We start from the raw sequence: 12,020 nt of genomic DNA on the forward strand, positions 1-12,020 counted from the left end.
CATTTCTCTTAGGCTTGTTCTGTGTATGTGTGTGTATGCTATTCATATGCACACCAAGAGCCATGTGACTTAAGGGGTTCAGAACAGGCCTCTCCAACATGTGCCACTTTGGCACATGAATTATTTTATGCTGAAGGCAATCGAGACCCTTCGGGCTCACAAGAAACTTTGACCTCTCCCTTCAAGAATTTAAATTTGAGGCCTTGCCCATAATATGAATTATTACAAGAAATAACTTTTTTTGGACTTATCTATAGAGCAGGGTGAAAATCTGCTCTTCTTATCCTGTGAATGAACTTTCCTCGGAAGCTCCAAGGCATCTTACCTCATTCTTAGCTCAGAATGCCGTATATACTTCATTTTCCCCTTTCTGTCTCTGACTCTCATGTATGTGGGGTTCCCACATGCATGTGTGTAATTAAATTTGGTTATTTTCTCTTGTAATCTGTCTCACGTCAGTTTGATTTGATTACTAGACCAGATGAAAGAACTTAGCAGGGTAGAGGAAAATGTGTCCTCCCACATGACCTTTTGCAAACTACTTAACCTTTCTGTCCACACAAGTAGACAGCAAATAGGTCGAGGGCCATCCACTTGTGCTGTCTGCTAACCAATAATAAGTCTGAATAAAGATTACCTGTTCAAAGATGAGTCTAAAATGTATATGTGTGTGTGTGTGTGTGTGTGTGTGTGTGTGTGTAATAGAGTGCACAAAAACCAATCATGGAAGAGAAAGAACAGGGTATTTATGAAAGTGATTGACTACAAAATCCAAAATAAAAATTTTATAACCTGTTTAGCATTCTTTTGCAAGAAGGAAATCCTTCCATAAAATCAGAACAGAAATTCATATGGAAATGAAAGGATGAGATGGAAAGTCAATAGGATGAATTGAAAGCCAGAGGCAGGGGGGTGGGGGATTGATACAAGGAAACAAAAATTTCAATAATAGAATTTAAGTAAAAACAGAGGCAGAAATAATGCTTTGGGAAACCTTATCAGTAATATTGAAAGAAAAGTTGAGATCTACCAGAATGCCAAAAACAACAACAACAACAACAACAACAACAACAACAACAACAAAGGATAAAAAGATGAAAATGATAAAACAGAGAACTACCACAGACAATTGCTCTTCTTAAAAGAGAGACCAGAACAAATGGAGCAGAAACAATTCTTGAAGGAAGAATGGAAGAAAATCTTGAACTGAAGCCACATATATGCAGAAAGAAGGTCTCATACCTCCTAACGAGACAGAAAGGACAATATGTGCAACCAAATGGAAACCAAAGCAATATTCTTTTTAAAGTGCAAACATTTCGGTATAGCCAGAGCACTGAGTAAAAGGAGGAGAGAGGCTAGAGAGGTAAGTATGAACCAGATAATAAAAGGCTTTATATATTATGGTGAGGAATTTTCTCTGCAAAATAGTGAAACCATGTATGAAGAGAGGAAAATGATCATGGGTATGGGGCTTAAAGAGGGTGGTAAAAGTAATAGCAATTATTGAAAATGGGAGAGGTCACATAAAAGGATTCCTAAGAGGCACCAAGGCTCTCTACTGTGACGGGTGTCCATAAATTTGTCATGGCTTTCATTATAGTTGCGTGGCTTTTTCCTCAGGGATAGTGCTTGGCAATATGTAGGAATTGAAAATGCAGATAACTGGAGTGTTTTAAAATGGTTGTTTGATGTTAGAATGTGTCAAAGGGCAATTCAACAGACTCTGCTCACAAGAGTGGTTGACGTCAAAGGCCATGGGCTTATGTCAGGTAGACAGTTCAGGGGATGTGAAAGGTCTGGGGTCTTTGAAGAATAAGTATATTGAGGCTGTCTACAGCCATGCCACCCTGAATGTGCCTGATCTCCTCTGATCTCAGAAGCTAACCAGAGTGGGGCCTGGTTAGTACTTGGATGGGAGACCACCTAGGAAGACCAGGTGCTGTAGGCGTTTTTTAAAAAAAGTAATTGGGACTGAAGGAGAGATAGGACTGCAAGGATGAGGATTGTGAGTACAAATAAATGGGATTTGTAAACTCAAGATTTTAGAGGTGGAACAGCACGAAGTGATGAATGTTTAGATTTTCTAGAATATGTGCCTGGGAATGCGTGGAGCAAGTAGAGTAGAGGTAAGTCATCTGGGTTGAGGAAGTTAAGGAAACACACCTTACTCACGGGTGTTGGATTCATCAGGATGATGGCAGTAATTTGGAAGGAGAAAGAAACTACTGCAGTCAGTAGATGATAGTGACAGGGAGGGTAAAATGTGGTACTACTAGATGGGATGGACTCAGAAAGAGAAACCTTGCAAGGAGTAAAAAGAATATCAAATTGTCAAGTGAGAAAGCTCCAAGGAGGACATACTACTTTGGGGGCTAATGGAGTTTGGGAGGAGAGAAATCAAGAGAGCAGACAAATGAGTCAATATTTTGAATTGGATAGTGGAGAGATGTTAGTGTCATTAACCTATTTGGAAGGTCCAGAAGGGAGGTTTTGTTTTCCGGGTAGAAGCTTAATATGAGGCCCATGGGGAACGGTTAGAAATCGAGTAGGCAGGGAGAGAGGCCACAGTGGCACAGGTTCAGGTGGGCTGGATTTGGAAGGGCTTTGAGGGCCAAGCCAGGGGCTGGAAGGCCCACGGAACCAAGCTTCTGCCCCTGACTAAGGGGTAAGCTCCAGCCTTCGAACCTCAACTCCTAGGATCCCAGGACCTGGAATGCCCAATGCAGTCCTTTCTTCCCAGCGGCAGACAGCGCACGCGCTCTAGACAGAGCGGCACTGGTGGGAACGGTCAGCAGAGGGCGCAGGCGCTCTGACCAGAGCAGCCCAGGCAGGGCATCCAGGCTGGGAAATCGTTGAGAGCAGGAATCTGCAGAGCTAACTCAGCGCGTGGCCGCGGCAGTAGGCGGGGATAGGGCGGAGCGAGGCGGTTCCGGAAGGAAGTGGTTCCGGGTCCTGCAGCCCGGCAGAGGTAGCTGTGGATTCGTCGGGAGGCAACAGTCTTTGCAGGAGCGAGGCTTTAGGGGCTGGCGGCGACGGCGGTGGCAGTTGCGGGGACCTCCCGGTCGGGTGAGTAGCTCTGCAGGCGAGCTGGGTAGGGAGGCTCGAGCCCGCGGGGAGGGAGTGTCCGGTGCCCGGGAGTGGCAGCCCTTGGGGTGGCGGGTGGGGGTGGCAGGGAGCATGCGGGGGGCCCAGTTTGGAATCCTGAGCGACCGCTCCCCTGCCTCAGGCCGCTGGGCTAGTGCCCTCTCTCGGGCGACCATTCGTTCCCCTGCCACTGCCTCAGGTCACTGGGATGGTTCCATCTCATGCACGGTGACTCCGGCACCTGCTGCCGCAGCCGCGATCCTCCTGCGTCGTCGGGCGGGCTGGGTCCCCAGGGGTTGGGAACGTCTGCCTTGGGGACGGGGAAAGTGGTGTCCGGGGACGGTGCCCTTGTCTCTGATGCGGCCCGGGCCGCGTTGCCTGCGGGACCCGAGCCGAAGAGCCCCTGCTTTGTCCTTCTCCAGAGGCGCTCCCGCTGCACCGCGGCATCTTCTGGTAACATCCAGAATGAGTAGTGAAGGCTGCTCTTTATCCTGCATTGGGAAGTAAAACTTGTCTTTTTAGAAACGTATACCGAAAATTGGCGCATCTCTTGTGCTTCACCAGGATGCATTAGGAAACTGGGCCAGTCACTGGATTGTACTATCGGTCGGTCGGGAGGGAAAGAAATGGGAGAGAAACTTATCCTCCCAAATATTTTCCGGCCCATGTGCTTTTCGAGCTGCCCCTTCGGTGATGCTTTTTCTTTTCGGGAACAAAGTAAAAACTACAGGTAGAAATCAAGAAGGTCTCTTGATTTCTTTTTTAGCTTTTTTTCTGAATGCGAACTGCTACAAATAAAGACTAGAATTTGAAAAGAGGTTTTGGTGTGTATTCATGCTTTATTTTCCAACGGTATTTTTTTTTTTTAATTGAGGTAACATCGGTTGGGAACATATAAGTTGCGTGTGTACAACATTATAATTCAATGCTATTTTAATAGTAATGGTATAGTAATGCTTTACTTTTTAATGGTATTTTAAAAATGGCTACTAAAACGTTTTTTTGAAAGCCTTGCTGCTTCACAACCCCAGAGGTCTTTAAAACGTCTATTAGAAACGTTTATATATAGAAACAGTAATACTCACACAGCATTTCTAAAATACTAAAAAAAATAATTAAAAAAGGCACACTATTTCACCATTTCTAGTAACCATTGTGAATATGGTCGCGCTGGGTATACATCTTTAGTCTTTTTCTATGCAGAGACAAATACGTGAATTTTTTTCTTAAGTGAATTCTCTTTGGTAACCATTTTTTTTTTTCTGACTACAGAGCAATGCCATTATATGGCTGTAATAATTTATTTAGTTAGTTATTCCCAGTTTTTCACAACTTAAACACATCTTTGAAGAAATGTAAAATCTTTATCATAATTACTTAATGTACATTCCCAGACGATTTGGAATTTTTTTTTTATGTGAATTACTCAATTTTCCTTTGGAAAAGATGCTATTTTGCATTCCCACCAACAATCTGTAGCAAAAGGCAACATTTAGAGGATTTCTATAGAAAGACTTTTGGGCATTTATGTTCTTCTTTCCAATGACGTACAGGAATTTTTTTTCTAGCTATCCTTTTTTGTTTCTTATTTGTTGAGAGCATCTTAGTTTTCATCTTTTATTCTACCTTTACCAGTTTAGTAAAGAAAGATTATCTAGGTGAGGCAAAGGCATCATAGATTAAGTAGGAGATTTGAAGTCAGGACTTCCTTGAATTCCTTTGTATCTGATTACTTTGAACAAGTAACTCACTTATCCTCTCTAAGGGACTATTTCCTCAACTCTGAATTAGAGATTATAGAACATTTTGCCTTACCTTTCTTACAGGGTGATTTTAAGGATCAAATGAGACATTTATGGAAAAGTACATTTAAGCATACTTTATCTTGTAAACTATTGCCATCTCATAAAAATTTCAGAGCACAAAAATATCTTGACTTTTTAAAACTAATAGCTAAATTCAAAAAGCTATTCTGTGATACCCTTTGCCTCTGTACTCTTTCAGTCCTTAAATCTGAAGTTTTATATTGCTGCCCTAGATTAAATTAAAAATGATATCAGAATTATGGAGTTAGGTGAATGAATGAAGCTATACCAGTGTTGAAGGAGAAAATATTTAAAGGCACTATATATAAAGTTGAGGGAGACAGATACAAAGCTAAATAAAACATAATCCTTGGGATCAAAATAAATAAAACATAGTCTTTGTGTCCTACAAGCTACAGAATGTCCAGGCAGCTAGAGGGCATAAAAACTGCTTTCCAAATTTAGACAGCAATTTTGAATGTGATGCAGGATGTCAACTATTCTCAAGTGTGCTGAAGTCCAGTTCTGCTGACTGAGCATCTATACAAAGATCCAGGCGGTCTCTACAGGGTCATCTTTCTGAAGGTAAGAATTGCAAGGTGGAGAAGTGTTAGTATTGGAGTCTGAGAACCTGGATTCTAGTTTCAGATCCTGCACTGGAGCGGATTGGTTAACCTTTTTGAGGCTTGATTTCTTCACCTTTGAAATGGAGGTAATTCTAGCTTCTTCAAAGGCTTACAAAGGTTAAATGAGATAGTAGTTTTAACACACTTAGTGAACCAGGAAGTACTGGCACTCATGTGATCCTTTTTATCCACTGAAGACTTAGCATCTCTTAGGTCTCTTTCAACTTTGTAAGCCTTGCCTCTAGCAGTCACTGGCAGCAATGTTTGCTAAATTATCACAAAATGCGACTGCTGATAAAAATTTAATTTGGGTCATTGAAGAAAGTAATAAGTAAATTTAGAATACTGGGAGAAATCGACTATTATTTGGAGTCAATATTAAGGAATCAAAGGAAACATTGAACCTAGAGGCATCTCTACTATGACTGTCATTCTACAATAGACCCCCAGTGCCAGGCACATAGTTCCTCCCTATCAACAATAAACCTACTCAAGTTGCTGCCATTTTGAATCCTCCTCCCTAGACCCCTGTTATTCAACTGAAACCCAGTTTCTCTCGTCCTCTTCCAGCTAGCCTGTTAAGGAGTTAATAATTGGCTTTCTAAGTCTCCTTACCTTTTGGTCACATTCTTCATTCCTTTTAGTGGATCTCTATGCAGCTTTTTGCCATGAAAGTCTCCTTTCTTGAAACATCCTTGTTTAGTTGCTGAGATTCTATGCTCCAGAGTTTCCGCCTTCCTCAGAGGATATACCTTCTAGTCTCTTTGGCTAGTTCATTTTCTTCGAAAGGTTGGTGTTCTTGTAGGCTTGATATTTTTTTGTGTGTGATATATCTGCTCTGGAATAATTTAGAGCACTGAGGCTATCTAATGTTCGAAGGTTTGGTAGAATTCTCCTGTGAAACCATCTGGACCTGATGCTTTTTCACGGGAGAAATTATTTCCTTAATAATTTTCTCCATTTCCTCTATTGAAATTGTTCTGTTTAAGCTTTTTTAACTCTAATGGGGTCAATTTTAGTAATTTTTCTAGCAAATTATCCCTTTCATTGGGATTTTCAAATTAGTAATCTCTTGTGATTTAAAATTTTTTCTTCTATTTCAGTGTTTATTTCCCCCTTGCCATTTCTTATTTTGTATACTTGTGTTTTCTCCCTTTTTTCTTGATTTGTATAGCGGTTTATTTTAATTTTTTCAAAAACTACAGAATTTCAAATTATTACTTAGGTCTAGTTTTTTCATTCTCTTCCTCTGCTTTTATGTTTTTATTTCCTTCCTTGTGCTTTCTCTTCGGTTTACCTTGTTATTTTTTAGGTTATTTCTTTTTTATCATGGAAATGGATTTATTTTTATTCTTTCATTTTTATTGGTAAACATATTTAGTGCAATGAATTTTCCTTTGATCACTGCTTTAAATGCATCCCATAGAATCTGATATGTAGTGCTTTCATTATCATCATTTCTCTAAAAATCTATAATTTTAGTTGTAGAATCCCAGGAACAATTTAATAGGAGGCTTTAAAATTTCCAGGTGGATGGGCCTTTCTGTGTTTTTTTGTTTGTTTCGTTAGTAAATTCTAGTTTTATTGCATTATGATCAGAGAGTATTGTTCGTAATATTTCTAGTTTATGGAGGTTACTGATGTTTTCTTTGTGACCTAATATATGATTTTTGGTGAATATGTGATGGCACTTGAAAAGAATGTATTCTCTAGTATGAGAGTGTAAAGTTTGATAAATGTCCTTAAGATTTACCTTATTGATTATGCTGTTTAGATCTTCTATCTCCTTGTTTTAGGTTCACCTAATCTAATATACCAGCGAGAGTGCCATATTAAAGTATCCTGTTTAGTGTGTTTCTATCTATGTCTCCTGGCATCTCTTGTAGTTTTTGTTTCATAAAGGTGGTTGCTATGTTATATTCATGTGAATATGTATATTTTTATTCTATCTTCATCGTGGATTGTGGCTTTTAGCATTAAAAAGTGTTTTTCTTTGTATCAGTGCTTTGGGGCTTGATTTCTGCTTTGCTGTATCTCAGGATTACCACCCCTGCTCTCTTTTTTTGCCATCTGCCTGGTGTAATTTGGCCACCTTTTTATTTTTAGCTTTTCAGAATCACTTCATTTCAGATGCATCTTTTGTACAACTCCTTGAGTTTTGTTTCATGATCCAAATTGGAACTTTTTATTTATAGTAGGTGAGTGAAGCCCATTCGCATTTATTGCTAGAACTGATATAATTGCTCTCAACTCTATCATAGTATTTTATTTATATGTATTTTGTTACATTTGCTGTTTTTTTCTATAAGATGTGTTTTTTTTGCTCTTTTATTTAAAACAATTGGGGTATTTAGGAAGGTTTGTGTTTTTGTTAACCTTTTTAAATGCCCTTAACCAGTTTGTTTATTTAACCTTTTATGTGTTCTTGAGAAATACATTATTCCTTGTAATCAAAATAGGTCAATGATAGGCAACAGTGGGATTCTATATCCACTTCTAGCTCCTTACTAGAGAACTGGTGAGCACACCTAGCTTCTTTGGCCCAGACAATAATCCATGCTCTGGTTTCCTTAGGTCTGGCTCCCTTTGATCTGCTGTTCGCCCTCTTGCTCTGTGGGCTCTGACTTGGTCTGGTGGGCTCTGGTTTGATTCTGTGCTGGGAGTGTGGCTGCTTCGTAGCAGAGGCTTTCCTGAGAGAATTCTTTGCATTTTTAAATACTGAACTCACAGTTAGTATGGAATCTCTGACAGTTGATTTTTTTTGGGAGGAGGGTAACAGATTTACTGAGATATAATTTACATACCATACGATTCACTCATTTAAAAGTGTACAATTAAGTTTTTTAGTATATTCACAGAGTTATGCAACCATCATCACAGTCTAATTTTATAGCATATTCATCACCCCAAAAAGAACCCCCCATGCTTCCCTCGTCCAGGCGACCGCCAATCTGCTTTCCGTTTCTATGGATTTTCCTAGTCTGGACCTTTTATATGTGACTAGCTTCTTTTCCTTAGCGTAATGATTTCAAAGTTCATCCCTCTTTAACCATGTGCTAGTACTTCTTCATTTTTATGGCCAAATAATATTCCGTTGTGTGAGTATACCACATCTTTAAAATTCATTTATCTCTCAATGGACATTTGAGTCGTTTCTACTTTTTTAGCTATTATGAATAATACTGATATGAATATTTATGTACAAATTTTGTGTGGACATATATTTTTATTTCTGTCAGGTATATATACCTGGGAGTAGAATTACTGGGTCATATGATAACTCTATGTTTAATTTTTTTTAGGAATTGCCAAACTGTTTTTCAAAGAGGCTGCATTATTTTACATTCCTGCCTGCAATATGAGGGTTCCATTATTTCTACATCTTTTTAGTACTTGTTATTATCTTTGAATATGGCTCTCCTAATTGGTGTGAAGTGGTATCTCATTGATTTGATTTACACTTCTCTAATGATTAGTGATGTGCATCTTTTCTTGTGCTTGTTGGGCATTTGTACATCATCTTTGGAGAAATGTCTCTTCAGCTCCTTTGCCCATTTTTAATTGGATCGTCTTTTATTATTGAATTGTAAGTTTTTTATATGTTCTAGATATAACCTCTTATTAGATATGATTTGCACAAGATTTTCTCCATCCTATGGGTTGTCTTTTTACTTAATAGCATCTTTTATACTGTAAACATTTTTAATTATGATAATGCCCAGTTTACCTATTTTTGTTGTGTTTTTGATGTCAGATCTAAGAAACCACTTCCTGATCCAAAGTCTCGGATTATTTATCCTTATGTTTTCTTCTAAGTTTCATAGTTTTAGCTCTCACATACAAGTCTTTAATCCGTTTTGAGTTAATTTTTGTATGGTATGAGGTAGGGCTGAACTTTATTCTTTCGCTTAAGGATATACAGTTGTCCCAGCACTGTGTGGACTTGTTTAACCTTTTAATATCTGACTTATCAGGTTTCCCCCCTCAGTATGCCTTAAACCCAGCAAGTACCTACATAACATTGAGCCTTTAATTATTCTCTTCTTTTCTCTTGTACCATTTTTTTTTTTTAGGCGAGGTAACCCTTGGTTGACCTCACAGATGGCAAGGACCTTGTCAGTTTACAATCCCTTATTTTTTATTTTTTATTTTTTATGCCTACAGCACCTGATCTTCCTAGGTAGTCTCCCATCCAAGTACTAACCAGGCCCAACCCTGCTTAGCTTCCGAGGTCATACAGGATCGGGCTTGTTCAGGTGGCATGGCCATAGACTCTGCCTTTTTTTAGTTGCAGCGTTTCTACTCTGTCACAATATGCCATGATTTTACATTGTCTTCCACCTTCATCTTCATCTTTCTTTTTAATGTCATATGTTCATTTACATATTTTAAAATGCTCACTCTCAACTTTGCTGATGTTTTCTTTGTCGTCATATGGTTGGATGAAGTTCATCCTCTAGTAGATTCTTTGGGAAGGGCTAATAAGTGCAGAAATTCCCTATGTTCTTGTGTGTTGAAAACTTATTTTCTGTAGCCTTGGTATTTAAGGGATAACTTAGCTGATATAATATTCTTGGTTCACACCTACTTTCATTGATTTTATTTTTTAAATATTAAATGATCCATCGTTGTCTTGCTTTGTATGTTGGTTTTGAAATATCTGATGCTAGTCTAATTCTTTTGGATTTGTAAGTTATTTATCCTTTCTACCTAGAGTTCTGGAGGATTTTATCATTATCTTTGATGTCAAATAGTTTTTACTAAGCTATATTTCAGAGTTGATTGTTTTAGGTTAATTTTCCCAAGTATCCAGTGAGTTCTTCAGTGTGTAGGTAGAGTCAGGTCTTTTTCCATTTCTGGAAAGTTTTCTTGAATTATAGTAGGTCAGTTTTATTATTGGTTTTTCTTCTCAGTGACTACAATAATACAAATATTATTTCTTCTTTACCTGTCTTCTATTTCTACTACTTACTCTGTCTTTCTTTCCCCACTCCAAGTCATTTTCATTTTCTTGGTTGTTTTCCTGACTTTCTTCACTGTCCCTTATTAAATTTTTATTTGAGTTTATTCTTTGGGCGCCTTGTAATTTATTCACGCTGAGATAATTTAGTCTTATTCTCCCATTTTTTTCTGAGTTCGATTAACTTTTTTTTTGTCATTTTACTCTGAGTTTTGGTCTGTTTCTGTTCTTAGTTTTTAAATTTTTGATTCAAGATGAAGTTTTAAAAAAATATTTTTAAATGCTTTTGCATATTGTTTTGAGTACAGTCTTAGAGCTTTCTTCTGCTTCATGGTTTTTGGGGGGAGGAATTTTCCTTAGTGGAGAAATTCTTTTTCAACTTTCTTGTAAACACACAGGATATCAGATTTAATTTTTTTTTTTTTTTTGCACATCTCGTGGGTATGAAATGGTATCTTATTGTTTTAATTTTATTTTCCTGGTTAGGTTAGCCTTGAGTATCTTTTCCTATGTTTATTGGACATTTATGTTTACTCTTTGTTGAAAACTTAAAGCAAATAGTTGCCATTTACTGAGGTAGGACAGACTGTAGGAAAAGCAGATTTTGGAGGGTGGTCAGGCCTTTGCTTTTGGGCTGTTCAATACAGAAGGTAGGTGAGGGCTGGAAGTATAAATTTGGGGGTTGTTGATTTATAGAGAGTATTGAAATCCATGAGACTGAATGAGAGTGTAGACTGGCGAGAGTATAGACGATGGAAAGTGCAAAGACTGATGTTACTATTTAGAGAAAGACTGAGTTCACTATTTAGGGGAGAGGGTGGTGGCTGGGGGGAGACGAGGAGAAGCTAGCAAAGGAGACAGGAGCAAAACCAGGGCAGTGTAGTATTCTGGAATCCAAGTGAAAAATGTTTCTGGGAGGAAGGTGCGATTGACTGTCAAGAGCTGCTGTGGGTCTAGGAGGAAGAGACATAACCTTTGGATTTGGCAATGTGACTTTCACTAGTGATCTTGACTACAGTGGTTTGCTGCAGTGGCAGAGCGGAAAGCCAGATTGGTGGGGGGCCAAGCATGAACGGGAGGGCAAGAATCTGAGAGAAGGACTGAGGATTGTTTACAGGCATCCTTTCGAGGAATTTGGTTGTAAAAGGAGAGCGCAGGTGGTAACTCCAGGGGGCTATGTTTCCAGAGAGCTGAGAGAATTGCTGGTGATTGGAAGGATCTGAGGGGAAGCAAAAGCCTTGTTTGGGACGAAGAGAATTGCTGAGGCTGGGTCTTTCATCTGGTGAGGAATGTACCCAATGCTGTCCTGGTAGGGGCGGTCTCTTTTGGTACCAGCATCCCCTACAGCATCCTCTTGTGAGCGGATGCCCCTGCTGTCCAGTCGTCTTTCTATGTTCAAGGGCAGATGGGTTCATTCACTACTCCTGGCCCTGTACAGTTCACTCTGAAGTAGCAGTGTAAAGGAATTTATCTTCTGTTGCTGACACCTCCCCAGTCTGCTGGTGTTTCAGCCTTCTCTCTCCCTTCTCCCTCCCCTCCCCC

The 12,020-nt window shown here is 39.1% G+C and overlaps 1 protein-coding gene, 1 non-coding gene and 1 pseudogene across 4 annotated transcripts in view; 2 read left to right on the plus strand and 1 right to left on the minus strand.

The window, feature by feature from the left end:
• The first annotated feature begins 1,832 nt into the window (after positions 1-1,832).
• On the plus strand, positions 1,833-1,951 carry LOC112479564. Its single transcript, XR_003046234.1, has one exon. It is a non-coding gene; the product is annotated as a 5S ribosomal RNA (ribosomal RNA).
• Positions 1,952-2,926: 975 nt separating this feature from the next.
• The window catches only part of BCLAF3 (BCLAF1 and THRAP3 family member 3), a 52,861-nt gene continuing 43,767 nt past the window's right edge, over positions 2,927-12,020 (plus strand). For 2 of the 3 annotated variants that reach the window (XM_006911623.3, XM_006911624.3), the window contains exon 1: positions 2,927-3,069. The gene's annotated coding sequence lies outside the window, so the exon portion shown is untranslated. Of the gene's footprint in view, positions 3,070-5,381; positions 5,478-12,020 lie in introns of all 3 variants that reach the window. The other variant, XM_025046599.1, reaches the window with a different exon arrangement.
• On the minus strand, positions 9,674-9,791 carry LOC112479523 (annotated as a pseudogene).

This window comes from Pteropus alecto, unplaced genomic scaffold (assembly GCF_000325575.1).
Source record: "Pteropus alecto unplaced genomic scaffold, ASM32557v1 scaffold23, whole genome shotgun sequence".
In the NCBI taxonomy this organism is placed as follows: domain Eukaryota; kingdom Metazoa; phylum Chordata; class Mammalia; order Chiroptera; family Pteropodidae; genus Pteropus; species Pteropus alecto.